Source organism: Pleurodeles waltl, chromosome 9 (genome assembly GCF_031143425.1).
Source record: "Pleurodeles waltl isolate 20211129_DDA chromosome 9, aPleWal1.hap1.20221129, whole genome shotgun sequence".
NCBI lineage: Eukaryota > Metazoa > Chordata > Amphibia > Caudata > Salamandridae > Pleurodeles > Pleurodeles waltl.
Window position 1 is genome coordinate 472,615,610 of NC_090448.1, and position 27,397 is coordinate 472,643,006.

The window sequence follows — 27,397 nt, forward strand, 5'->3', positions numbered from 1 at the left end:
CTTAATTTTAATTTATAAATATACAATATGTTATCTGTACTCCAATGCTTGTCTTATCCATGGCACTTCCCAAGTTTAATAAATATTTCTGATAATTAAAATATATTAGCTTGTGTATAATGTCATTGAAAAAGGACTGATTCATTAAAAAAAATAACAGTGTGGTTCTTCTTTTGTAACCATTTATTTGCATGTATAAGGAGGAATTCATCAGGCAAGACTGATTTAGTAGCACATTGTGATTTTTGTATTTTGAATTGAAATCTTTATTTAATAAACATTCCTTTTTCTGACCCCATATGAAGTTTGTATTGTGATAGACAGCGGTTCTAATAGAACAATTTCCTCAAAATATTTGTCCCCCAAATTGTATTTCTATAGGTAATAGTTATGAGTCTCCTTGCCACTGTCACCAAACAGGGGAAAACTTTGTGTTAGGCAGGAGCCCATTAAAGAAGGCTCATGGTGAGTACATCTGGGAGGTTGAGGGGAACCTTCACGCTGCATACAATGCTGTCACCACTGGTGAGCTGCTGAGGCAGATAGTACTTTGAATGTGGTCACACCCCACTTGAAGAACCATGCACCCTTGCATTTCATGCACTGTGATCCATTTTGGCATTACAGTTTAGTGTTGGGAAGGACCAAAAGCACTAGAAATGAGACCACACTTTTGCTGGTCTAGTTCTCTTGTGTTCCATGAGCTCAGTGGAAGTCTCGACCCAGTACAGTGTGGTCAAGTCCCACGCCTGCTTCCTGCAAGGGAACCAAGTTCCCACTCCTTGAAGAGGAGCACCATGCAGTCTCTAAAAGCATGCTTAGTATACCACAGTGCCATTTATCTAAGTATTCCTCAAAAATACCACCAATCATGTAAGCCAAAAAATACAGTGTGTTTTTTTCTGTCTCTAGGACATGGGTAGTGAGATCAGATCAAAGCGCTCTTGTAGCCTTCACAGTTTCACTGCCTGCCTGTAAAGGACACCATTGCTGCTAACGCCATCTGCCAATCGAGCTCTTGATTTATAGCCTAATTCCAGCCCTCTGGAATTGGAATTACAAGATATATTACTAAAGAAGTAGCAAGCATTTATTGAAGGTGCAATGGCTTAACTATAACCCACTTCCTGTTAGGTACATTTTCTCAAGCTCAAAGTAGATTCACTGTGTCAGGTGCTAGGCACATAGGGAAACATTAAAAAGTTTGGTTCTGTGTAAAGACAGCAGATACTCAACACAAAAATCCCTGGCTAACTGCCTGTAATCTACGACTAAGACACTTTGACCATTTGAGACCTGTATTGGGGCTAGGAGGGTTCTTATTTGAACACCGTAGGTCCTCGGTTGCTTTATAGATAAAATGTATTTTGTTTTGCAAAAGATTCTATCAATGTACAAACCATGATACAGAGTAATCTTATTGCAAACTCGTATACATGAGATCACTCAAAAACATATTGTTTCTATGTGAACGCACTCTGGATCAAACTACAATTTTCTCGTCTGAGATTTGTGTTTTTTTTACATGGGGGAGATAAAAAAGTGTTGGAAATGCTTATGCAGTAACAACAAATATTAATTTGTATTGTGACTGTTTCAACAGATGTTTAGCTCATGCCATCTGGCCTGCCAGTTTCTTAGTTTCACGTGGCGGATATAGTTGCTGCTGGCTTTTCATAGACTAAGCATTAAGAATTGTAGTGTTGCTAGGAAGCCCTGTAAATGGGTTTTCAAGGTTTATCAAAGTGGAAAAATTGGATTTATTGTGTTATGTATCTCATAGGGGCGGTAGCGCCACTGTTATGAAATCTCTTCTCTGAGAACCCCAAATTCACTCTAGTGACAGGTTATAATAACCCCTTATCCAAGTGGTTGGTGGTCTTGTGACTAACATTTTTTTTTTTACTGCTAGGGCTGGGGCCTGCTCTAAAAATTAACTCTTAGCAGCAGTTAGAGGCCGTGTAACCAACATGTTATATTTTCTATTGTAAGGACTGGGCCAGCTTTAAACATGTTCCTGCTTTAAAAAGCCTTATATGAGATAATCGTTTCATTTGTATTATTTATGTGTCAATTGTTGGTTTAAATAATAAATCAAGATACAAATATTTGCTTATGTCAGACGTGGAGATCAGTTTTTTTTAATCACATTAATTAATTTGCGCATCGAAAGTGAGCGCATAAAATGTCAACCGCTTCTACAACTCTAACTGCTCTATGGATAGCCTTTGCAATGCTGGTCCTTTACTAGACACTGAACCTGTAAGCAGTTGTTTAGTCTGTATAGTGTACTATTTATGTGCAGGACATATATCCATCCAACCTTTCCTAAGCTTTAGTTATGTTATTTCCCAAGATTTTGATTTCTTCCAAATTGGAGAACCAAGGATTATATGCAATGTGCGTTAAAGAGGGTGGATCTCATAAACCTATTAATTACAAGTCTTGATTAATTCTTAGGTGGAACAGTTTGTGAATTTAAAAATCTGAGTTATACCTTGGTGGTACTCAATATTTATGTTTGCCCCTACAGGCCTTGTCTCATTTTCTTTTCACATTCTTTTTATAGTTTGATACAAGTTTTTTGCACAGATGTGAGAATGTGTCCGTAATCTCTTCACTGACAGTGATAGTACTTTGCGTTATAGGCATTTTAAACGACCACTCCAAGGCATGCAGTATTGGCTCCAGTATAATGCCCTAAACACTGAACAGCAAGCTAAGTCTAGTAGATGTGTGGTTAAGAATAGTAATTATCTACTTACCGTGATAAGGCAATGCATGTGTGACATTTTTTTCATTGACAGTGTTGACCTCAAAGTAGTGTCATACAACCAGCCACACATCAGCACATACCTCGTTTTCAAGTAAGAGATATTCAATCAGGAAAAATCAGCAAGCTGCGCCTCCTTCATGCTTGCAAGGCACTTGAGCGGGTGGGCAAGGTGAATAGACACCTCGTTCAAGAACTGAACATGAACGAAGTTTTGCAAGTTATGAATGAGTACAGCCAATCCTATCAAGTTAGAATATATGGGCTTTGGGGATTCCATCATTAGGTAGCCATATAAATCACCCATTGTCACCAATTGAAATATTGTGATATACATTTTTCAAAATCATTGCTGGCATCATGGTGCATTATAGTGTCTAAAAACAGGGGTTCTTAACCTGGGGACCACGAAGGCCTGGGGTTCCCAACACCCACACAGGGGGTCCACAACTGTTTAGAAAATTAAGTCATTTTAGCAGACTATTAATGTATATATAGATAACAAATAACAGAAAATAACATTGTCCCCAGGGCCAGTGCTCTTTCCCTGAAAACAGCTAACAATATGTACAATTGGCACACTCCTCTACCTGTGTAAGCACATAGTAAGTGGTACCCCTGGTACCTAGGGCATAGGTAGGGCAGAGGTTCCCTAAGGGGCTGCAGCACATATTGTGCCACCCTCCGGGACCGCCGCAAGAATGAGTTGCACACAGGTGCATTACAGTTTGCTTTTTCTGGTACAAGCCAGGCAAAAACACAACATGGCACATCCACTGTGTGCCATGTCACCCACACAGCATCTAAATATATCTAAGTCACCCCTACAGCAGGCTTTGTAGACCTGAGGCAGGGTGCATTATATTTGATGTGTGGTCCTATCTGCACAAGCAGATATGACCCTGTGATGTGATGTCCAGATGTGGATAAGCGGAGCATTGCAAGTGAACAGGGAAGCCATCCTAAGGTATGTGCTGGGCACTAATCATCACAGGTGACCCAGTCACATTATGGTTTCACTGAACCCTATGGTGTTTGGTATTAAACACCTCGTCTTAAACAATCCAAGCTGATGCCGGCCTCTGATTTATTATGGCATACATCCCTTAGAGGTGCACCCTGAACCTCACTAGTCTCCAAGTGTATTGGCGGACTGGTCTCGACCAGCCTGTCATCATAGACCGGTTTCTGACCCCCGGGAGGGGACAGCCCATGCTTTCAGAAAGTCAGAAACAAAGCCTGCTCCAGAATGGGGCATTGTCACCTACTCCAGGAGGATGGCCAGCAGATCTGCATACCAAGGCCTGGGGCTTCAAAGGCAATGTCGCCATTGGGTTGCAACCCCTGGCTCCCCCAGCCTTGGGTGTCGCCACACCTTGCCCAGAGGCTCATCTGGCGTCAGGACAAGTGGGAAAAAGTAACAACTGACTTTCCTCCAAACTTGCTGGTCTGCCTGGTGTCCTTAACAGTTGTGCCAAAAAATGACTCGTCCTGTCACCATTCTGCCTTCAAAAGCCTGGGAGAACTGCCAGTGGTTCATGAAATAACCACAATCTCCTGTGAAGTAGCAGAGCTACTTTGCTGCACTTTGCAGGCATCACAGAAGAATCTTGAGAACTCCGGACTGCAAAAACCTGACACCGGAAAGCACTGCTGACCCCTAGTCCAAGTTGAAGCAGGCCAACAGTACCAGCGTGGAGGGCCCTATGTTATGCTGGCACATGCAGGCTATACTTCTGGGGAGTGGCGATTTTGATCCATAAGTCCACTCTCTTCTGCCTCACAAGACACTTCTACTTTTCTGGGCCCATAGGGTCTTTTCTAGATTGGATTATATTTTCACCCCAGCAGGGGAAGTGGGGACTGTCCCACCGGGCGGGTTATCTGGCCAGGGGCTTGTCTGATCATTCTCCTCTGATGGTGCGTATTGGAAGTAAAGGCGGGGGATCCCGGAGATGGAGGCTGCAGCCCTGGGACCTGCAGGATCGAGAGGTGGCGCATGGGCTCTGAGTAGACACTGAGCTATACCTTTTAAAACTTAGGGTTGGTTAAGTCTCCTGTGGTGCTCTGGGAGGCATATAAGACAATGAATCGGGGGTAGATCTCAGAACATGGCGTAGAAAATGCTGGAAAAATATGACCGACAGCTTCTGGAGTTGGAGGCAGCTTTGAGACAGGTTCCTGCCCCTTCCGCCTGTTGCCAATTGGAGCTAGGTAGGGCTGGGTAGGGAAGTGGCGGAGAGAAGAAGAGTAGAACTCAGCTGTGCACCGTCCAACCTAGGCTATATGAAATGGGAGGTAAAGCAGGGAAACTTCTGGCTTGACGGGGAAGGAAGGAAATGGAAGAGAGGTCAGTAGATGAGGTTGTGATCCCAGAGGGAGCTAGGGTTTCCTTGAATAAAGAAATTGCTGAGGTCTTTGCTGGCTACTATTGGGCTTTATACCAGGCACGCCCGCTACAGGATGCACGCAGGATTAGGAAATATCTACAAGATATAGTCGTCCCAGTCTTAGATGCAGAGGCTCGGGTGGTTTTAGACTGAGACATCACCGTGGAGGAGATTAAAATGACCATGGCAAAGCTGTGCTCCGGGAAGGCCCCAGGCCCTAACAGGTTCCCAGTGGAGCATTTAAAAAAACTTGGAGATCTCTTAGCCCCCGTTCCCTCAATATGTTCCTGGAGCCGAGAAGTCAAGGAGCCCTCCCTCCGGACTTGAGGTGAGCAGAGATAGTGGTAATCCATAAAGAAGGAAGACCTAAAGTGTCCTGTGCATCATATAGACCGATTTCCCTCCTCAATGTAGAGGTAAAAGTTTTGGCCACAGTTTTAGCGACGCTCCTCCATGGCGTTATCACGCCCCCCTAGTTCATAGAGACTAATCCAGCTTTATGCCGGGACGTTCCACGAGATATATTTTGAGGCGCACACTTAACTGGATACTTACTGTCCTGCAACACCCGGATCCACATATATTTTTAGCCCTGGATGCTGAAAAAGCATTCAATGCAGTGCATTGGCCCTTCTTGGAGGGTACCTTGGAGAGATTTGGAGTTGGCTCCACATATCTGGAGTGGGTGAGGCTGCTCTACTAAAATCCAGTGGTGGCAGTTAGGGCAAATGGGACCCTTTCATCTGCGTTTCCCATTGAAAGGGGCACTAGATAGGGATGTCCCTTGTCACCCTTATTATTTGTCCTCAACATTATAATCCCTGGTGTGCAGAATCCGTGTCCATCCTGAGTTACATGGGTTCAAGCTGAGATAGGAAGAAATGGAAGAGGAATGCATTTCCTTATACGCTGATGACATACTTTTATATGTGGCGAGACCCCTAGATTCTCTTCCGAGACTTTTTCAGGTACTTGCAGAGTATGGGAGCTATTCTGGGTACCAGATTAACTGTGATAAATCTCTGTTGTTTGCCCCGCAAGATAACACAGCTCTCCAATCTCTCACAGGTCAACTGCAATATTCAAGTGAGGGATTTAAATATCTTGGCATATTCATGACACACACAGCAGACCTTTGCTACATCCGAAACTTGGGGAGGGTGACTGGGACCTGTTGGGCTGATGGAGCGTTGGGGGGGCCTCCCACTTACTTTGATGAGTCGTGTGGCTATGTTTAAAATGATCCGTCTCCCAAAGATGCTGTATGTCTTACAAAATACATATTACCCTATCCCCCTGGAATTTTTCCAGACCCTGGCGCAAGACGTACAGCTCTTTCTGTGGGAGAGGAAACACCCTCAGTGGGGACCTGTCTATGCCAGATGTAGAGGCATACTATTGGGCGGCGCATCTGATCAATATTAACAAGTGGATGTATACCCCGGTGGAACACCCTACTTTTCGGCTGGAGAGACTGCAGTGGGAGGGGAAAGCATGTCTCCACTACTTATATGGAGGTGGGGGAGAGAGGCATTTCTTACCCGCTACCCAGGAAACTCTTGGGGCGTGGGCCAGGGTCACCAGGGTACTGGGATGGATGTACAGGCCCACCACAATGACCCCTCTGTGGGAAGTGTGCTGGTTGCTGGAAATCAGTAAACTGTCCGGCTTTGAGGCTTGGGATGGCAATGGAATTTCTAACATTGGAGATGTGTTAGAAGGGGGAGATCTCATGCCTTTTAAGTCACTCTGGGCCGCAAATAGGCTCAACAGGATGCAGTTCTTCCAGTATGCTCGATTGAGACATGCATGGAGGGCAGAGGGCCTCCCGGGGGAGGGAATACCGGAATATGCTCCATTGGAAGGCGTGTTGTGTAGCCATTTTAGCTATAGTTTTATACACATTATTTTAGCAAACTAGGCCTGCCGCTGTGCACTTTAACCTAGATATATTTTATTTAGCTTTGTTATATTATTTTAACATTAGGCACATTTGCAGTCTTGTTTTATTTTCTCTATCTAGCTGTTCTTCGCCTAGGTCAACACTGCATTCTTAAACAAGACATTTCTTTCACTCTGTGCTTTTCCCCAGGCTGCAGTAAGATAGGTTGCTGGCAAAAGTGGTACACTTTGTCTCCAATGTTCACAGAAACATACACTCTATTACGTAGGGATCCTTTCTTGGAACATCAGATGTTTTATTATGAAAACACTACTTTGACCCATGTACATTAGAGGGAGATTCCAGCCAGATGACCACGACTGTATGCTGATTGCTTTGCTGCAGCTGCTTATGTAGACTGCAGGCCTCTTGCTCAGGTATGAGGGATGATGTCTTCCCAGGGGGAACCTGAAAGGCAGAATTAAAGCTTAACATGCTGTGCTCTAACATAGCTTAAGTAGGAACTATCCCTACACACCTTAGTGACAGTATTGTAGCGTTATTCTTGTGTTTTACTCTCCTTGTCACAATTTTAATCTTATTGTGCTTCATCGTCCTAGTTATTGCAATACATGATTTATTATCTAAGATGCAGTTACTTCAATAAAACCTTTTTGAACTTTACTCTGATTCTGCCTCTGATTGTCCTTATAAATGTGAGACTAATGTAACTGAGAGAAAAGGATGAAATCTGAGTGACCACGATTCCATTGAGGAGTCATGTATGTCATGCGCCCAGTTGCCCCAATCATCCCTGCTCTTGGGTGGAGATGAGGCACTGCTAGCTAGCTGGAACAAACCCAGATTAGACCGACATGCGTCACATGGTGCAGGATCAGACTCAGTCCCCGCAGTACAGGTGATTCTGCCGCCCAAATCCAGTAGTCTCCTTAGGATAATGACAAATTACGCGACAGCAGATTGTTGACGGAAAAGTTAAATATTAAAGCTGTGTCTATGGTGTGTAGGACCATTAACAACAATATGCTGGATACACTTTGCAGACTAAGCAGTAGTTGGGAGGCTGATATAGGGGAACTGGAAGACATAGACTGGGAAGCAGCACTGATGTTCCCACGAGAAGTAGCCATTAGGTCACGGTTGTGACTAATCCAGTTCAAGATCCTTAATAGGATTTACTACGATAGCCAGCATCTGTATACTATGGAGAGGGTGCAGCACCCAAATTGTCTTCGATGCCAGGAGCAAATTGGTACCGTCTAACATACCATTTGGGGATGCCCTGTTATACAGGAAAATTGGACAAAGATTGTTGGGGAACTGCAGGAGTGCTGTCGGAGCAGTTCTCGATTGACCCCTAATTTATTCTATTGGAAATCCCCAAAGACGCTGACTTGCCCCAGGCCAGGCTTATATTCTGTAATCTTGGGCTGGTGGTGGCTAAGAGGGATGTTGCCCGTCTTTGGGGATCGAAGTTAGGCCCCATGGTGGACAAGTGGAGAAGGGGGATGGATGGATTCATGATGGCAGAAAAGGTAACATATGCAAACAGAGGCTGCCCACAAAAGTTTGGGAGGGTCTGGGGTGCCTGGATGGCATACCACTTGTTAAATGTGTAGAAATCTGTGGACTATGGATCCACTGGAGTGTGATGTGGACTGTAAAATACTGGCTATTGCGAGGCAGAGGGATTGGGGTGCATATGCTGAGGGAAGGAGACCAAATATTGATATGCATGAGGATAGGCTTATGTGTCTGTGGGTGGTTTGGGGGGGTGGGAAGACTGATGTTCCTCGTCATCAGCACTGGTGCTGCTGTAAAGTACTGTTCTGTATACTTTCTCTGGATATGGGATGCACCTGTTGAAAATCAAATAAAAAGAGTTAATAAAAAAAAAAAACAGTGCCTGTGTGGTCCCCAGGCCCTCCAGCTCCTAAGCTCACCTTGAGTTTCTCTACTGTGGACTCCGCAAAGCTGCCTGCATCCTCTTTGTGCAGGCTCACCTCTACCGCAACTGCCTCCGATGACAACGACCTGATGCCCAACGCCTCAAGTTACCTTTGCACCAAGGAGAACCAAAGGTGTCCCTAGTCCCCGACTCGCAGGACAGGACATATAGTTTGGGGTCAAGGACAACAAGTTTTCATGTTTATTTTGTCCTTGGGATAAGTAGGCCCAACCCTCTGCAGCACAAACCCTTTGGCAGCCAGTTTACTGTACCACATTATGGATCAATGAAGGGCATTGTATGCAGTTCAGGTAATATTTGTGGCCATACGTTAATGCTGTTCTGTTTGAACTTTTATTTATGGTTCATAATTGTGAAGCCTTTATTAGTAGGGTGAGCGCTCTAAGGAAATGTCATACGCTGGGACTGCACTGCTGACAGTGGTCCCAGTATAAAAATGTGTACACATGTTTGCAAAGTTTAACAATATGAGGCTACGTATAAAGCTCCCAGAATGCTCTCTGATTAGATGCAAATATTTGCAGAAGCTTGAAAGCAACATTGATGAGTCTTTGCTTTCAAAAGATCACAAAAAATGCAACTGGGAAAAAAATGCTTTGCTAAGCGACTGTGAAACTTGAGGTACCATTTCTTTGAAGCATCATCCACTAATATGTATTGATGTATGCTAGTACTTCCAAAAAATATACATAATGTAAAATCAGTACAACCAGGTTCAACAAGATTATGGGAAACAGGAAAATAAACAATCACTGGCAAAACCAATAGGTCTGACATTGGTGGTCAGTCTTTTGGTTTTGTCAATGTGTGTCTAGTTTTGACATTGTTTTAGTAAAACTTTATTGTTGTGGAAGTTGCAGGCCCTCACCATTATAACAAACATTGGCAAAAAGCAATAATATTTTTTTGGCCTCAAAAAACACACATTGCCACTTTAGTCTCTGCACCTGAACAAAACTACTTTGTGTGCTGATATGCTCCCAGTGAAAGAGCAGAAACTTCGGACGGAATTTAAATTAAAAGAAAAGGTCTTGGTTAACTCAAGACCTAAATAGGGGACTGAATCTTAAATAAAGTCACAAAATTAAACCCATGATGTATGCCCTTGCTTTGGTGCAGATTTACAGCTTTCCTGAATTCACAATAATATACAGAAGTAGGCCAGTAAATAATACCCCTAAATACCCCGAGAAAATATTTGTGAACTGCATTTTGGCACAAGCAAATATGCAGGTGTAGATTTGTTCATGGAAAAATCTGTGGAGCGTTGACAAGTTTACTTTTCCTCCAACCACCTTTTTCCCCAACCGTGGAAGAAGTTTTATTTCGGCCTTGTCAGGAGTACATTTCCAACCTATCTCAGTGTAGGGGAAGGATTAAAGAGAAGCTGGTGAAAACCCACAAAACATGGTAATGAGTAGGTTTTCACAGTCTCCAAGGCGTATACCAACAGTGGAACTATTGTTTACTGCTATCAAAAGCCCCAGTATGTAGATCTGTGGAAAGGTGGCAAAATGCTTGAATTTCTGGAATTCAAACCCAACTGCAGTAGGGTTTTAATTCTAGCAGAATCAAAATGCTGCCATAATCAGAGAGGCTATTATCAGAGCTTTTAAATATTGAGATCGCTGCCTTAATTTATTGTCGCACTCCGTGGCAAAATGGGACAAGTGGATTTATTTACAGGACAAGTAGATTTGTAAAGCAACCTGTCACATGGACAAGCACATATTTGATTAAATTTAACAACCCTGGGTACTGGTCCACCCAGTCCTGACGTGCCGTCTGTTTTTCCCAGGACGGTTTCCCATTGAAACTAACAGGGCACCTGATGCCGAAAACCACGTCTTCACCCGGATACCCCTGCACCCCCTTAGGTGACCAGTTGGCGCTGCCTTAGACCTTGCCCAGTACTTACCGTAACTCCAGAAGTTTGGTCCGGTAAGTCGCTGTTGAGTACCCGTATGCAATATAAGTGTTTTTCTCAATAGGATTGCATTACTGTATTAGAGACATTTCAAGTAAATTGCCTGTGTTCTTCCAAAGTGTATCACTTTTACCCCTGTAAACCAATAGGGGTCATCTGTACTATCTGCGTAGTGGATCCCTACAATTGGTACACTGCATAGATAGCCAGCTTCCTATAGAAAATAAGAATTATTTTACAATTTTCCTAATTTGTTTGTGATAGGAACAGCAATGCTGACAAACGCTTGCTTCAGCATCAACCTCTGTTAATGCTTGTTTTATTGATTAACGAGTTTCTTGAGAAAGCATATTTCTTTCAAGTACTATTGACTGTTATCTCAGATTTATGAACTCCAAAAACTGCAGAAAAGTTAATGTAGTACTGGTTGGTTTAGGTTGCACCTCTGCTGAGAACTTCAGCTACTCTCCCTCTCAAAATAAAGAAGAGCAGGCATTCAGTACCAGACAGTTCCTATCTATTTAAAGCACCAGACACACATGATTTTTCAAAATATATTATTTTTTTGGGAACACTCCCTCTAAAACTATGTCTCACACCAAAGGAATTAACTTTACAAATAAAAGAACCCCTCTTTCAGGCTTGCACGGGTGCGTGCTCACGTAGGGTCTCTCACTATGGAGTATAGTCTTCCTGTTCAGTAGTCTGAATTACAATATTGACTGTCACGAAGCCTCACAAAAAGGAATCGTAGTTTTATGATAAATCACTAGTTCTTAGACGAAAAGACTAATATAATTTATTTGCAAATCTGTTAAGTTTCCCTGAAGGATACACATGCAGTGGAATTGTGTGGCAGAGTTGACTAAATTATATGGCAAGAAAAGACAAATTATGTGGCATAATATGGTGCATTTTTTGATAGTATTACTTAATTACTTGCTCATTTTTATACATGGTAATACAGTCTGGGCAAAGATGTAACCTAATAAGTATGAGTTTAACAAACAAATACAGGAATAAGCAACTGAAGGAGGACGAGTAAACCTATGCGATGGGCCTACCACTGTTTACAGTAACTCTTGATCTGTTTCAGTTAGAAATAATTTATTAGTAAAATCAGCAGTTTATACTACAGATGATGGATTATGTGGAAAATGCAGCAAATCTATAATTATGCCAAAAAAATCATAGCAGCAGAATTGCACAGTTGCAGTTTCCGTGACCATATGTAACTGGATCATCACAGGGTTTTTCTTTGCATTCTAGGACTTGTAGTCTTGTAGTCCTGTTTGTATATGTATATATATATATATATATTAAACACAACTACAAGATAGATAGATTTTTATTAACCGATGGCGGTCGCCGCTGGGTAGTTAGGATCATGTTTCCATAGGAAAGGCTTTTTTTATGTTGCTAATAACTTGGCGCCGTTTAATGATTCTCCACTCTTATTGAAGGCGTGGTGGGCAAAAAAACAACCCAGATCTCTGTGATTGGGAGTGAATGTTTGCATTGTTCAGCATTCTGTCCATCATCTGTGCTTTTAGCCAGGAGGCAGACATATAACCAGGGCACCAGTTGGGTGCTTGGAAAGTCCCTTTACCTACTGACGGTGCAGGACGCTTACCAGGAGCGGCTCCTCCGCTAAGGCGGAGGAGCGTCGCCTCACTGCCGGGCAGGGCTGGGCTGGAGGGGGCTGGAGGACGGCTGAAAGGCGGAGTGGAGTACACAATAAGTGCACATGTCTGTTTGGCCGGCCGTGTCGGGCCGACCAAACAGACATGCGTACTTTGCATTTTTCCACCTGGCTGTATTGAACAGCCGGGTGGTGAAAGTGCACAGGCTCCCACTCCCTGTGTGAGTGCCAAAGCAGGGCGCTCACACCAATCATGTCACTGCTGTAATGCTGGTGACAGCAGCATTGTGATTGGCTGGGAGCCTGTGTGCTGCGGGAAGAGAACGGGCGAGATGCAAACATGTCTCTGAAAGAAAGGTAAGTGTTTTCTTTTTTAATTTCTTTATTTTTTCATCCCCGCCACACCCGTTCAGTGGCTGCCACCTCTGAGGCTTACTGAAGAGGACTCCAACCCCCAAGAGACTGTACAGCAGCCAACAGGTGGGACACACAACCAAGCGTGCCAGTTGATTGCTTGAAAAGCCCCTTTACCTACCTGTAGCATGGGACGCAACCACGCTAAGAGCGGGCCAGTCTTCGGAAAAGGCTTGGCTGGGCCACCCCTCTTGGCTCATGAACTGGGGGGCAAGACGGCCTGGCCTATTCATTTGGATATAAGGTAGGGCTTACTTTGGCTAAATAAGTTTAGTAGCTATTTTGTATAACATGGGGAAAAAGAAGGCCGCCCCTTCTATAGAAAAAGGATGTAAACACTCTGTTCCAAAGTCTATTGCTAACTATCTTCCCACTGCGATGGGGATAATTACATCAGAATTAGAAAACGTGGAGGAGAGGATTGATGCAGCACAGAGGAAAGCCCAAAAGCCACCTCTGGAACCAGAGGTGAATATTATCAATAATAGAGGGCCTAATTCTCAGACTCCCCTATCTGACTTACAGGGAGCTGGGTCAAGGGCCCAACCGTCCAGATAAGCATCTCTTGTCCCCTCACATGTAAGAAACGACCTAGCGAAACTCCTAGAAGCAGATGCTTTAGTGTTAGGGAGTCCCCCATGCCAAAACAGAGAAGTGATGCGAAGAACAGACCTCTAAAAAAGTCAGGACCTGTAGAAAATGTAATAGAACTTGTCAACACGAATCAAAGCAGTCGCGGGCGCAACCTTCAAAGCCATGAGATTGTGGATGTAATAAAAGATAATAACAAACTTTTGACAGAGATGCTGAAATAGTTCATAATTAAAACGGAAATGTTATTAAAAGATTTCTGTAAAAATCTAGAAACTAAGATAACAACACTAAATATGAGCTGGAACAAGCACTCCTGCAACCCTCATCTCCGACTCATAGATCTGCTGTAGATCTGAAGCAGTGGGTAATACAGCTATAAGAGTACTCAGTTTGATACTTGAGGGAGCGATTTGTGCTGATCCACAGGAAATAGTGACTCAGTCTGGCCAACCAAGAGATATGGTCAATCAAATGAGCCCGCCTAAGTAAAATGGACAGCGGGCACCACCCAATGCAAATGGCCCAGAAATCAATAATAATACTCAACATATTGGTAGAGAGTCTCTGTAGTTGCCACCTAAGTGCACCCCTCTATGTGATCATCTAAGAAAATGTCCCTCCACTACAAACTGGGGTGGTTGAGGTGACCCAAATGTCCAAAAAGACCCAAGATTTCATCTGCATATGTATCACCAGTTTTATATCTGTTCAAATTCCGGCTCTCCAAGCCTTGCTAGCATGGTCTTCCCCCTTTTTCTGGGTATCTGCTATCCTTCCCTATTGAGCCTGATATTTTATTGATAAATGTTTTCAATCAGCGTTTGAGTAATGTGATTAATCAGTTTGACAGTTTCTTGGAGAATTTTTATTTGAAAGTTAAATGTAAGGCTGTTTCAATCTGGTTAGGAGATTCTAATATTTCTTTATGTCATCTTATTGGTAAGCAGGCACATGTTTTTTAGACAAAAAAATGAAAATATGACCTATTTTAAGCCTACAATGTATGACAAGGCACTAAACACCCTCATACTGAAATATGATTTAGCCTTTACTAATGATATACTGCACAGGGAGAAAAGTAGTGTTCCCTACCTCTATGAGACGTTCTTCATGGAGCATGATTGATTTTACTTTAATATCAGCTGAACTCTTAACCTTTCTCTCTGATTTCAAAGTTGTCACTAAGGGGCTGATTACGACCCTGGAGGCCGGCGGTAAGCTGGCGGTAACACCGCTAACGGGCTGGCGGTGTACCACCAGCGTATTATGACGTGGTGCATTAGCCATGGCCATATCGCCGGTCCCTCCTACATACCGCCAGGCTTCTGCCTGGCGGTCATAAACCCCAACCGCCAGCCTGTCCATGCCAGTAAACACCGCCATGGAAAGGCTGGCGGTAAGGAGGACTCGGGGTGACCCTGGGAGCCCCTGCACTGCCCATACACTTGGCATGGGCAGTGCAGGGGCCCCCGAGAACAGGCCCATCGCGCATTTGACTGCCCGAATTTTGGGCAGTGAAATGCGCAACGGGTGCTGCTGCACCCGCTGCACATCAACATTGCCGCCGGCTCTATTTTAAGCCGGCTGTAATGTTGATGTGACTTTTTCGCTGGGCCAGCAGACGGAAACGCTGTTTCCGTCCGCTGGCCCAGTGGAAAAGTCATAACAGGCTGCCACAAATACCGCCAGCACAGGGGGTATAGTGGCACCCGCAGCTTTGGCAGTCTTTTTGGAAGACTGCAAAAGTTGTAATGAAGGCCTAAGTGTGCTAGTGGTCACAATCCTCTCACCATTATACAAAATTGTCACATGAAAAAGGGCTAAAGAAACAAAGGATCAGAGAGACTACTAAAAAAATAAAGGCCTTAGAATTAGATGGGCTAAGGTTGATCCAGTGGCTTTTAATCAAAAGATTGTTATTAAGAATAGGGATTTCTTTTTAACCTGTTTATTGGAGAAGGCAGATTGTGCTTCCATACTAGCCAAGTTCTAAAGTATTTGTAGGTCTATTTCAAATAATTTGACTTCAGATAGGGTCATTTCAGAAACTCGGCCACATGGATGGCTTAACATAGCATGCACGACCGCTCATAAACAACTGAAGACTGCCCTCAATTCTGACCTTTGCTCAGTACAAGATATGAAAACCACAAGACAGGAATATGAAATGAAGTTAGAGGAGAGAAAAAATGAGATTAGGAGCAAAGCCTGGGAAGATCTTTTACTGGTGGCAAGGGTGAGGAACAATAATAAGTTTTGGGAAATAGTTAATCACCTTTTTATCTCCTTCTTAGATGTCCTGAAGGTCAAATCTCTGATTCCGGCAGATCGGTGGGTGTCACACTTTACCAAAACCTTTGCAAAAGATGTTGCATTTCTCTGATTCGTTAAATGGCTGGTGCAGATCGGTTTTTACCTCACAGGGTTTCACCACCCCCCTAGAAATTAGTGAAGTGGTATTAGCCATCGGTCAGTGCGCTCCTGGAAAAGCACCAGGCCCAGATGGCATCCTCACTGATATTTATAAATCTAATACCAACCTATGGGCTCCCCTTTTAACAAAAGTGATAAGGAGATCTGTGGTGGGCTCCTTCCCAGATTCTTGGAGGACAGCTTTAAAAAAGGAGACCACACATCACCCATGCGCTATAGACCAATTTCCTTGCTAGACTCAAGATCAGTGTCAAGATCCTGGGACTAGTGCTTCCGTCCTGTTTGGAAACTTAGGCTGAAGAAAATAAGATTGTGTCTGATGCACAACTTGTTTTTAGACCAAGAATTGACACTGTGAAACAATCCCTTAATCTTTATCTCATAATAGGGAAATATGTTACGGCTAAGAAGAGAGTCCTACATTTAGCTTTTATTGCCCTGACAAGTGCTTTCGGCTAAGTTCATTGATCAGAGTTATGGGCTATAATGGAGACAATGGTGGTTGAAACTGAACTTCTTACCCTTATAAAATACCTGCACCAGGGTCTAACAGTTGGATTCGGCCCCATGGTGAAAATACATCTCAAATTAGATCCACACGGGGTGTGAGACTGGTGCATCCTAGCACCTTTCCTTTTCCTACTTTACATAAATGGGATTAGCAATTACTTAATAGGAATGAGAAAGGACATGCCATGAATGGGAAGTCAATCCATTCGCATTCTTCTAAAAGCAGATGACACATGTTGATCGCGTGCACAGCAAATGGCCTACAGGTCTCACTGGATTCCTTTTCTTCCTATATAAAGGATTTGGACTTAAGAGTAAACTATTCAAATTTGTATACTCTGACCTGTGGGTGCCCAAATATGAAAACAAAGCATTTTGCCAATAGGACACGCATCTAGAGAAGGTAACCAATTTTAACAATTTAGCTCATCTAGAGAAGGTAACACATTTTAACAATTTAGGGACCCTTTTTAGATCATCTCTCTCCTGGAACACTCTCTTAACCGCAAGATTGCAGCAACTTAGCAGGAACACCAAGACCATCTTTAGATTTGCACAGAGATTAAAGCACAAACCTATTAAGGAGACGATAAAGGTATATAAAAGTAAATGTATTTCCTCATGGTTATATGGTGTGGGTTTGGGGACTATAGTAATGGGGGAACTACCAAACAAATAGAAAATACTTATACCCGCAGTCTTCTTGCTGTCCCCAAAGGCACTGAAACTTTAATTTGCCATGAGGAACTATGATTACCTTACATGGAGGATCTGATCGGGCTAGCCACACTTACATTGTGGATCAAAAGTTAGGGTAACCTAGAAGCAGCTCTGGTCAGAACTTGCATTTCTGATTGTTTATCCATGGATAAGGTTAATCGGAAACCTTAGTTTCTCATATCTGAAGAAAACTTCTGAGACATTAGGCCTTACAGATTTGTACATTAATTCGCAACTGATCACTCCTGACTGTTAAGAGGCAGTGAAGCAGCGTTACCTTGAGCAGTGAATGGAAGCAAGTTTAGTGAAGGCCTAAGCCCTGGAGACAGTTGTGAGATAGTCATTTGTACCAACCACTAGGAGCCTGAAACTGTATTTATTCTGGATTGTAATCCCACACACCGTTTGTATTATACCCTTTTTAGATTAACCCCTTCCATGCTGAGGATGGAACCATTCCGTCCTCAGCACACGAGCAGGAATTGCTCTGTTGCGGGCACCAGATGGATTTTCCTTTCTGCCAAAACAGCCTCTGGAGGTGGGGACAACTTCTCTCCTCCCGATGCCAAAACAGACTCCGGAGGTGGGGACAACTTCTCTCCTCCTGATGCTGTTTTTGGTTGTCAGTGAAATGACAATCAGTGTGCACATAATTTTTCTGAATACGAAAGTGAAATTAGCCGATCGGCTCTTTTCACTTTCTCTGCATCGGTTCTGGTGGGCTATGGCTATCTCAGCCCCCGAGCACTGATCCAGATGGGAGGAGTATCGTTGGAAAGGGGATAATCTCCCCTCTCCAATGGTACGCATCCCCAGTGGATCCCTGCTTGGGGATTGTCACAGGAGGGTGATCCCCATGCAGGGATCCACCCACTAGACAACAGGGAGTATAAGGAGCAGCCCCTTGGGCAAGGGCTTTAGCCCTTCCCCCCATTTCTTTTGGGGCAGTTCAGCCTACCTGCCTCCAAGGGGGCAGAAAGTCCTCTACGGACCAGGGACCTTTTTTGATAATATGTAGGGGTGGGGATTGGCCAAAATGGGCATGCCAAAGACCCTCCCAAAAAACAGAAAGTGTTTCTGCCCCCCCCCCCCCCAGGGTTAAATGGGGGTAATTACTCCCGATCTGCCGCTCCAGGGGGCAGAAAGCCCATTAGACATCAGGGAATTTACTTTTTCTAATAAAAGAGTGGTGGGGGCTGCCCACACTGGGTAAGGACATGCCTCTCACCATATATATACAGTAGCACTGATCTGCCCTCATGGGGGAGCGGAAAGCTCACTAGACACCAGGGTTCTTTTTTTAAATATCTAGGGGTGGTGGCTGCCCCAAATGGGTATGCCAAAGCCCCCACCCCTCCCAAACACAAATGGGCAGTCTTTCTGCCTTCCCCAGGAGGTAGATGGGGGTTGTTACAATCAATCTGCCCCACCAACCCTGGGGGGAGGGCAGTACGTCCATTAGACACAAGGGATTATTTATTTGTTTGTTAGTGTAGAGGTGCGGGCTGCCCAGGATGGGAATGGCAATGCCCCCCAAAAAATGTCCCTGGGGGGAGATGGGGAGTATTGCCCTTGATCTGCAGCCCCATGGGGGCGGAAAGCCCACTAGACACCAGAGAAGAGGTTTAAAAAAAAAAAAGAAGGGTGGGGCATGGTCATGCCCCCACCCCAAAAAAATGGGAACAAATTCTTTAGGCTCCCCTGGTTGGGGGGGGGGGGGCAGGTGGGGTAATTACCGCCAATCTGCCTGACCCCTTGGGAAGGGCAGCCAGCCAGCTTGATGCCATGGAATAAATGAAAAATAGAGGGGTTGGGGCTGCCCACCACCATGGGCATGGTTATGCCCCCAACTGAAGAGGGTAACAGTCTTTCTGCCATCCCCTCCTCCCCAGCGGACTAAAGCATCTCATCTCATCCCAGTGGCAAGCAGGAGGACATTTGACTCTTTTGGGTTTTGATTTTACACATGGGCCTAGAGAGCTTGGCTAACTTCCAATTTTGTCCCACTTGCAATGGTGATCAGCGGCACATTTTGAACTTGGATACGCTGCCACCTGAAAAAACCTATCGTACCCAGACACTTATGAAAACTAAACATATGGGGGAGTCCCGGGTGGTGTGCTTCACATGTTCCCCACACCATTCTCTTACCCACAGTGCCTGGCAAATCACCAACTTTGTCTGAAATCACACATTTTATTACAAGACCGGAGGCTCATATTATGCGTTCTTTTCTTACTTTATTGAACACAGCAGCCAAGAAACTACCAATCCCAGAAACCCTGGGAAAGAAACTACAATATAACGTCATAAAGAGGTTAACCAATCATACATCGAGTACGAGTACAATTATCTTGACTGAGAGCAACAAGTCCTCTTTTCTTGCTGCTCGCAGTCAAGATAAGTACTCTGCTCGCTTTATATACATTTATTTTTCATGCGTCACGTGTATATTTAATATATAGCTTTGTTTGCCTTGCCTTTTATGTGCATTCCTCAGCATTCTATCGCGCGCTGCCTCTGCCGAGGCATTCCACCTTTCTGCTGTTATGCTCCTCTAACGGCCGTGGTGCGGAGCTCTTTCTTCGTTGTGAGGCCTCAGGCAATTTGTCTCTCGCTTGCCGCATTCTTCATTCGGCAGCCTTCCGAGCGTCCTCTCTTGCCTCAAGGGCATTCCCGGTTTATCCGACAGTCTCTCTCTGGCCCCGCCTTGGCACACGCCCTCCGCCTCAGCTATTTTAACCCCTGCATGTCTGGTTTTCATCTCCACAGTTTTTTAATAGATTATTGTGGGTTTTTCTATTGTTTGCTAGGTTTCCACTTGCAATATTCATTAAATATTTTTATTATTATTTATTAGTGTTTATTTTTAATAGTGGGTATTTTCCAATTTACCTCATAATGTCTGGGGATGAACAGGCTCAGTTTTTAAAAGACAATTTAAAGTCCTTTATTAAAGATTCTGTGTAGCATGCCGTTTCTGTGTCCATGCTGGGTATTTCCAAAAATTTTGAAGCCTCATTATTTAAGATGCTACAGCCCTCTTGTGATGTTCCTTCAAAAAAGGGAACGCGACGTGCGGCTCCCTCCCGGGTGCCTCCTAAAGGTGTTTCTCTCAAAATTGGGCCTCCCACCGAGAGGCGAATCCTTCGGGGCTCCCTCCTTCCCCCCTTAATGTTACTAACCTCAGGGATACGGACAGTGATGGGGATGATGCCTTTGACAATATTGTCAATGATGATATTTCTGATCACAGGCCTTTGGAGAAAAGACAAAAAAATTCTCCCTCTGCAATTTCATCCCTTGCACTGTCAGATGATTTGGTGGACCAGTTTGTGCAACCCATGTTCGACCCTATGTCGATCCACCATCCCAATTCCTCAGAGTGGTCCCTTCTGAGCATGTCTCGGACTATGTTTCATTTTTATTTACGGCATGCTTTAGACAAGTCATGCAGGAATAAATTAAAGTCCTAATGTCCCAGACCTTCCCTTCCATTCAAGGTGGCTGATACCCCCACTATTGACCCGAACATGTTATTATTCTTCACCAAGTTCGGCAAGGATCCCAAAAATGGGGTCGCTAGAGCCTGGTCTAACTGCCAGGATAGGCTTCTTGATCTGGGTGGTCCTTTAACTAGGATTTTGGATCTCGCCGAAGAGGCTAAATCGGAGGGCGGTCAGCTGGATCCTGAGACCCTGTCCAATTGGGCGCAAAGGGCAATTTACGTGCTTGGCAACGCCAATGCTTACATTTCTCAAGAACGACGCAAGAGCCTTTTGCTCAAGATTGACCCTAAATTAAGTTCCTTGGCTACCAAAGAAGAAGGACCTAAGGCTAAAGGTCTTCTCTTTGGAGACTCCTTCATCAAGGAAATGAGCAGATACATATCAACCTTCGCCTCCATTGACAAAGCCCAGTCTTCTATGAAGAAAATATTTTCTCAACGGGTTTTTGTCAGGGCCGGCAGAGGAAGGAGTCGCTTTGCCCGCCATTATACATCCCGAGGACAATACCTCAACCGAGGATCCTTCAACCAAGACTCCCAGCAAGACTTCTATCAGGGATACAAACCCCAGTTTTATCCCCGATGTTTCCGTGGAGGCTGTGGCAGGGGTTTCAAACCCAAGAGCGATCAACTCGCAGGTAAGAACTTTCAGTTCTGGCCTTCCTCCCGTAGGAGGCAGACTAGCATCATGTTTAAACGTTTGGTTGTCTCTAACATCGGATCCCTGGGTTTTACAAACTGTCCAGGGCTATTGCATAGAATTCTACCAACGTCCCTTCCAGACCCATCTTCCTCAACTCCTTCATTTTTCAGACGACCAATTTCTGTTTGGTCAAGAGGAGGTACATGCTTTACAGACGAAACGAGCCATAGAAAGGGTCTCCTTCGATCCTTCTGGTTTCCTCTGCACTATATTTCATGTTCACAAGAAAAACAACAAACATAAATGTAAAACTATTCAATGATTTCGTAGTTTATCATAATTTCAAGATGGAGACTATCCTTCATCTCAGAGACCTTCTCCTTCAGGGCGATTGGTTGGTCCGTCTAGACCTTCAGGACGCCTACCTCTCAGTCCCCGTGCATCCGGCTTTCAGGAAGTTGCTTCAGTTCCAGTGGGAAGATTCTTTCTTCCAATTCAAGACGTGGCCTTTCGGTTTGTCTTCAGCCCAGGCTCATAGTCTATTTAGACGACTTCCTCATAATGGCTCAGGACAGGTCCCGTCTCTTGGTTCATCTAGATCTTTGTCGGAATCTTTTGATAAGTCTAGGGTTCCTCATCAACCCTCACAAGTCGGTCCTTATCCCTTCCAAGCAATTGGAATTTCTCTGCTTTTTAGTAAATACAGTTGATTCGATTCTTCAACTCCCTCAAATGAAGGTGGACTTGATAAAGAAAGAGATTTGTCACACCTTGTCCATTTTCCATACCTCACTCAGGTCTTTGGCTCGGGTAGTGGGCCTTCTCTCTTCCTCCATTCAGGCCATCTTTCCAGGGCCTCTTCATTACAGGGCCATTCCAAGGCTAAAAATCTGTCATCTCTGTCAGGGTCTTGCTTACTCAGATCCAGTCGTTCTGGATTCGGAATCCAGAGAGGAACTCCTTTGGCAGCTCACTCACTTAGAAGCCTGGAACGGGAGAACGATTTTCTCTGCCGCCCCAGATCTTGTCTTAGAGTCAGATGCAAGTCTGACAGGTTGCGGTGCAAGATGTGGTCAACTCTTGTCTGGGGGTTCATGGTGTGCTCAGGAGTCAACACTGCACATCAATTGTTTAGAGATGCTTGCAGGTTCCTTTGCCATCCAGTCCTTTACAAAAGGCAGAGTGAAGAGCACGGTGTTACTCCAGATGGACAACCTGTCAGCGGTCAGGTACATAAATCAATTGGGAGGTACCAGATCCAGACCTCTGCCTTTACTGGTCAAAAGCCTGTGGGAATTCTGCCTGCAGAAAAACATTTCAGTCAGGGCAGAATATCTATTTGGCCAGCTCAATGTTGTAGCCGATTGATTTTCCAGACATATTTACGACTCAAGCGACTGGCGTCTGCATCCTTCTGTTTTCAATCATCTTTCTTCCATCTTTGGCATAATGTCGATAGACCTCTTTGCTTCCCGTCTCAACACTCAACTTCCTTCCTTTTTCAGCTGGAGACCAGATCCTTTGGCAATGGCCATGGATGCCTTCCTTCAGCCATGGCCCCCTTCCCTTCTCTACGCCTTTCCTCCCTTCCTCCTTATTGCTCGGGTCCTAGCACAAGTTTGCAAACAACAGTTATCCCTCATCTTGATCACTCCCTTTTGGCAGTCCCAGCCTTGGTATCCAATCCTACTGGAACTAACCTCGGATTTTCCAGTGTTGATACCTCCCTTTCTCGATTTACTCCTGAACCCCCAGGGTCTTCCCCATCCCCTGGTCATAGACAACGCCCTTCATCTCGTAGCCTGGAGGATTTCGGGGCTTCCTGGAGAGCCCCAGGAATTTCGAACAAAGCTATCCATTTTATCCAACAGTCCTGGGCTCCAGGCACAACAAAGGTCTATAAGTCGGCCTGGTTGGCCTGGTGTAGCTGGCGTTTGGACAAGGATTCAGATCCCGTTTCGGCAGATGCAACCCTTGTTGTCAATTTCCTTGCCATCTTGGCGTCCCAAGGTAAGGCTTATTGGACTGTTAATACATATAGATCTGCAAACTCTTCTGAACATATCAGAGTGGACGGAAGACCTTCTGGCGAACATCCTTTAGTGTGCCAACTTTTGAAGGGAGTAAACCTCCACTTCCTAAATACAATGTTATGTGGGATGTTAATACTCTACTTCGTCTTTTCATTGCATGGCCAGATAATACTGAATTATCACTCAAACATTTGTCTGCTAAGTTGACAATGCTTTTGTGTTTGGTATCTATTAAACGAGTTTCTGATGTAAAGGCTTTAGATGTTTCCTCCTTCCGTTATTCCTCTATAGGCATTTATTACCAGGTCAGCAGACGCACCAAAACTAATTTATCATCTGTGTTTTACCCTTTTTTCCCCTCACAACCCCAGCTGTGTGTTGGTAATTGTTTAAAGTCTTACGTTTCTCGAACTGCAGATCTTAGAAACGTTTCCTCTTCCCAGTTACTCATTTCCTTTCAAAAACCACATAAGCCTGTGTCTGCTCCCACTCTGGCCCGTTGGATTAAATGGCTCATATCCCTAGCAGGAATATCTACCCTTTCCTTTGGTGCCCATTCGGTGAGAGGGGCTATTGCCTCTCGTGCTTTTTGGTTGGGGGCTGGGTTACACGATATTCTCAGATCTGCAGATTGGTCAAACGTTAACACTTTTAGAACATTTTATTATAAACCTCTTGACCACCCATTGGACAATGTTATTTCATTGTTTTGAACTAGTATAATATGAGCCTCCGGTCTTGTAATAAAATTTAGATTTTCCTAGCCTTGGTGTCTGAAAGGCTAGATTTTATTAAAGACACGGAGGCGAGTATTATCCTGCTGCATTTTCTTTAACCCTCCCTGTTGTTTCCTTCGAAGTTTCGCTACCTTCAACCAGCTCTGCTACATCCGGCTGATTGGCATTCAGATTCGCTGTGTCCCATATCGTCACATCGTGCTTCCTGGCTACCTGTTCTTCCTGCTTCTTTCTGGATGGATTCCTTTATGGATTTTCTGCTTGCCCTGTTGACTTTCTATTTGGTTTTGATTTCGCTCTCAGATTATTCTGACTGACTCTCAAAAGAAAAGAGGGCTTGTTGCTCTCAGTCAAGATAATTGTACTCGTACTCCATGTATGTTGGGTTACCCTCTTTATGACGTTATATTGTAGTTTCTTTCCCAGGGTTTGGGAATACTCGCCTCCGTGTCTTTAATAAAATCTAGCCTTTGAGACACCAAGGCTAGAGAAATCTCAATTTTCCCTACATTTCTGTAATGGAAACTTCTGAAATCTGCAGGAATCCACAAGTTTCCTACCACCCAGCATTTCCCCATCTCGAACGATAAAACCTCTGCCCCACTTGTGTGGTCCCCAAAGCAGAGTCAGCCTAAAAACATATGGGAAAAAACTGCCTTTTTGGACTCACTTGTCTACACGGTTTTGGGCCTTAACTATGACAGGCACTTGGCCCACCTACACAAGTAAGGTATAATTTTTATCGAGACACTGAGGGGAACACTGGGTGGTAGGAAATTTCTGCCGGTCCCGTGATCCCAAACATAAATGTAAGGAAAATGTGTTTTTATTTTTTAGCTAAATTTGAGGTCCGCAGGGTATCCTTGGTAAGAAAATGTTGGGGGATCCACGCAAGCCACACCTCCCTGGACTCCCTCTGATGTCTAGTTTTCAAAATAGTCTGGATTTAATAGGTTTCCCTTGATGGCCGCCAAACCCAAGACCAAAAACACAGGTGCCCCCATGCAAAAGCAGGTCATTTTGTGATAGATAATTTTGAAGTCTCCACAATATGTTTTGGGCCCTTCCCTGTCGCAGGCACTTGGCCCACCCACATAAGTGATGTATCATTTTTATTGAAAGACCTGGGGGAATGCTGGGTGGTAGGAAATATGTGGCTCCCCTCAGATTCCAGAAATTTCCATCACAGAAATGTGAAGAAAATGTCAGTTTTTTTGACAAATTTTGAGGTTTGCAAGTGATTCTGGGTAATAAAACCTGGTGAGAGCTACACAAGTCACCCCATCCTGGATTTCCCTTAGTGTTTAAAAATGCACAAGTTTGCTAGGTTTCCCAAGGTCCCTACTGTGCTAGGTCGCAAACTCCACAGCTAAGCACACTGCAAAGAAAGGGTCAGTTTTGGGTGGAAAAATGGTATAGGTTTACGTTGCATTTTGGGCCGTATTCTGTCACTGGCACTAGGCCTACTAACACAAGTGAGGTAGCATTTTTATCAGGAGACTTGGGGGAATGCTTGGTGGAAGAAAGTTTGTAGTACCCCTCAGATTCCAGAACTTTCCATCACAGAAATGTGAGGAAAATGTGTTTTGTTAGGCAAATTTAGAGGTTTGGAAGGGATTCTGGGTAACTGAAGCTGGTGAGAACCACACAAGTCACCCCATCCTGGATTCCCCTGGGTGTCTCTGTTTCACAAATATACAAGTTTGCTAGGTTTCCCTAGGTGCTAGCTGAGTTAGAGCCCAAAAGCCACAGCTAGACACATTGCTTAAAAAAAGGGTACATTTTTAGTCGAAAAATGTGCTGTGTCCACATTGCATTTTGTGCTGTTTCCTGTCGCTGGCACTAGGCCTACCCGCACAAGTGAGGTACCATTTTTATCGGGAGACTTAGCGGAACACAGAATAGACAGAATAGTAGAACAAGTGTTATTATCAATTGTCTTTCTCTGCATTTGTGTCTTCCAAATGTAAGACAGTGTGTAGGAGAGAAGTAATTTTTGGAAATGCTCTCTAATTCACATGCTACTATATGTATTCCCACATTCAGAGATGTGCAAATAACCACTGCTTCTAAACTCCATTGTGCTCATTCCAGAAATACATAGGTTTCCTTCATATCTATTTTTCACTCTTTATATTTTACCAAATTAATTACTGTACACCGAGTGCACAAAGAAAGCCCATTTGGATGTGCAGTTCAGTTATTGTTTCTAGGTACCTTGCATTCTTGGTGAACCTACAAGCCCTATATATCACCGCAACCAGAAGGGCCCAGCGGACGTAATGGTATATTGCTTTCGAAATCTGCCATAGTTAGAAGTTACAGATAAAAACATATGTACAATTGGCTGTATTTTTTTATTTCAACTGTTACTTTCTATAGGAAAACCTTGAAGGATCTATTGAAATGACCACTTGCTAGATTCAGAATTTTGCCTACTTTTCAAAAAATGGGTAGCTTTCAGGATTCACTATTGGTTTCACACCCACTGCTACCACTAAGTGGACGGAGGTTGAAAGCACACCATAAAGGAAAAACAGGCTCTCTCCCAGTAAAATGACAAAACTATTTTGGAAAATGTGGCTTTCTGATTCAAGACTACGTGTTCCTTTATGCAGGGAAGGTGTTTTTTCTAGCACCTCAAGCCCTTTGTTGATGCCATTTGCAAGGAAAAAAAACACGCTTTCTTCTGCAGCACTTTTTCCCCATTTTTCCGAGAAAAAAAAAGAATTTGCTGTACTCCAGGGTAATCCACAAGCCCTGGGTACCTTTAGATTCCCCAGGATGAAGGGAAAAAAGGACGCACATTTGGCGTGAAAACCTTATGTGGACAAAACGTTATGAGGACCTAAGCGCAAACTACCTCAAATAGCCAAAAAAGGGGTCAGCACTGGGGAGGAAAAGGCCTAGCAGCAAAAGAGTTAAATATAGTGCATTTTAAGGTTGCTTTTCCTTTGTAAATTGTTTGGCATCATGATTTACCTCTGTCACTGTAATAATGTTTATGGAAACAAAGCACAAGACACTTTATATTGTTTTGCTCATTATATTCAGCACCTTGGATCTCCTTTCTGTTTCCTGTCTTGAGTAGGTCAAACTTGAGACAGCGTCAGAAAGGGCTGGTGTTTTTGCAGCAACTTTGCAAAATAGATAGTTGTCATGCAGCGTTAAATTTTATTAAAATGGCCTTTGTAATCAGGA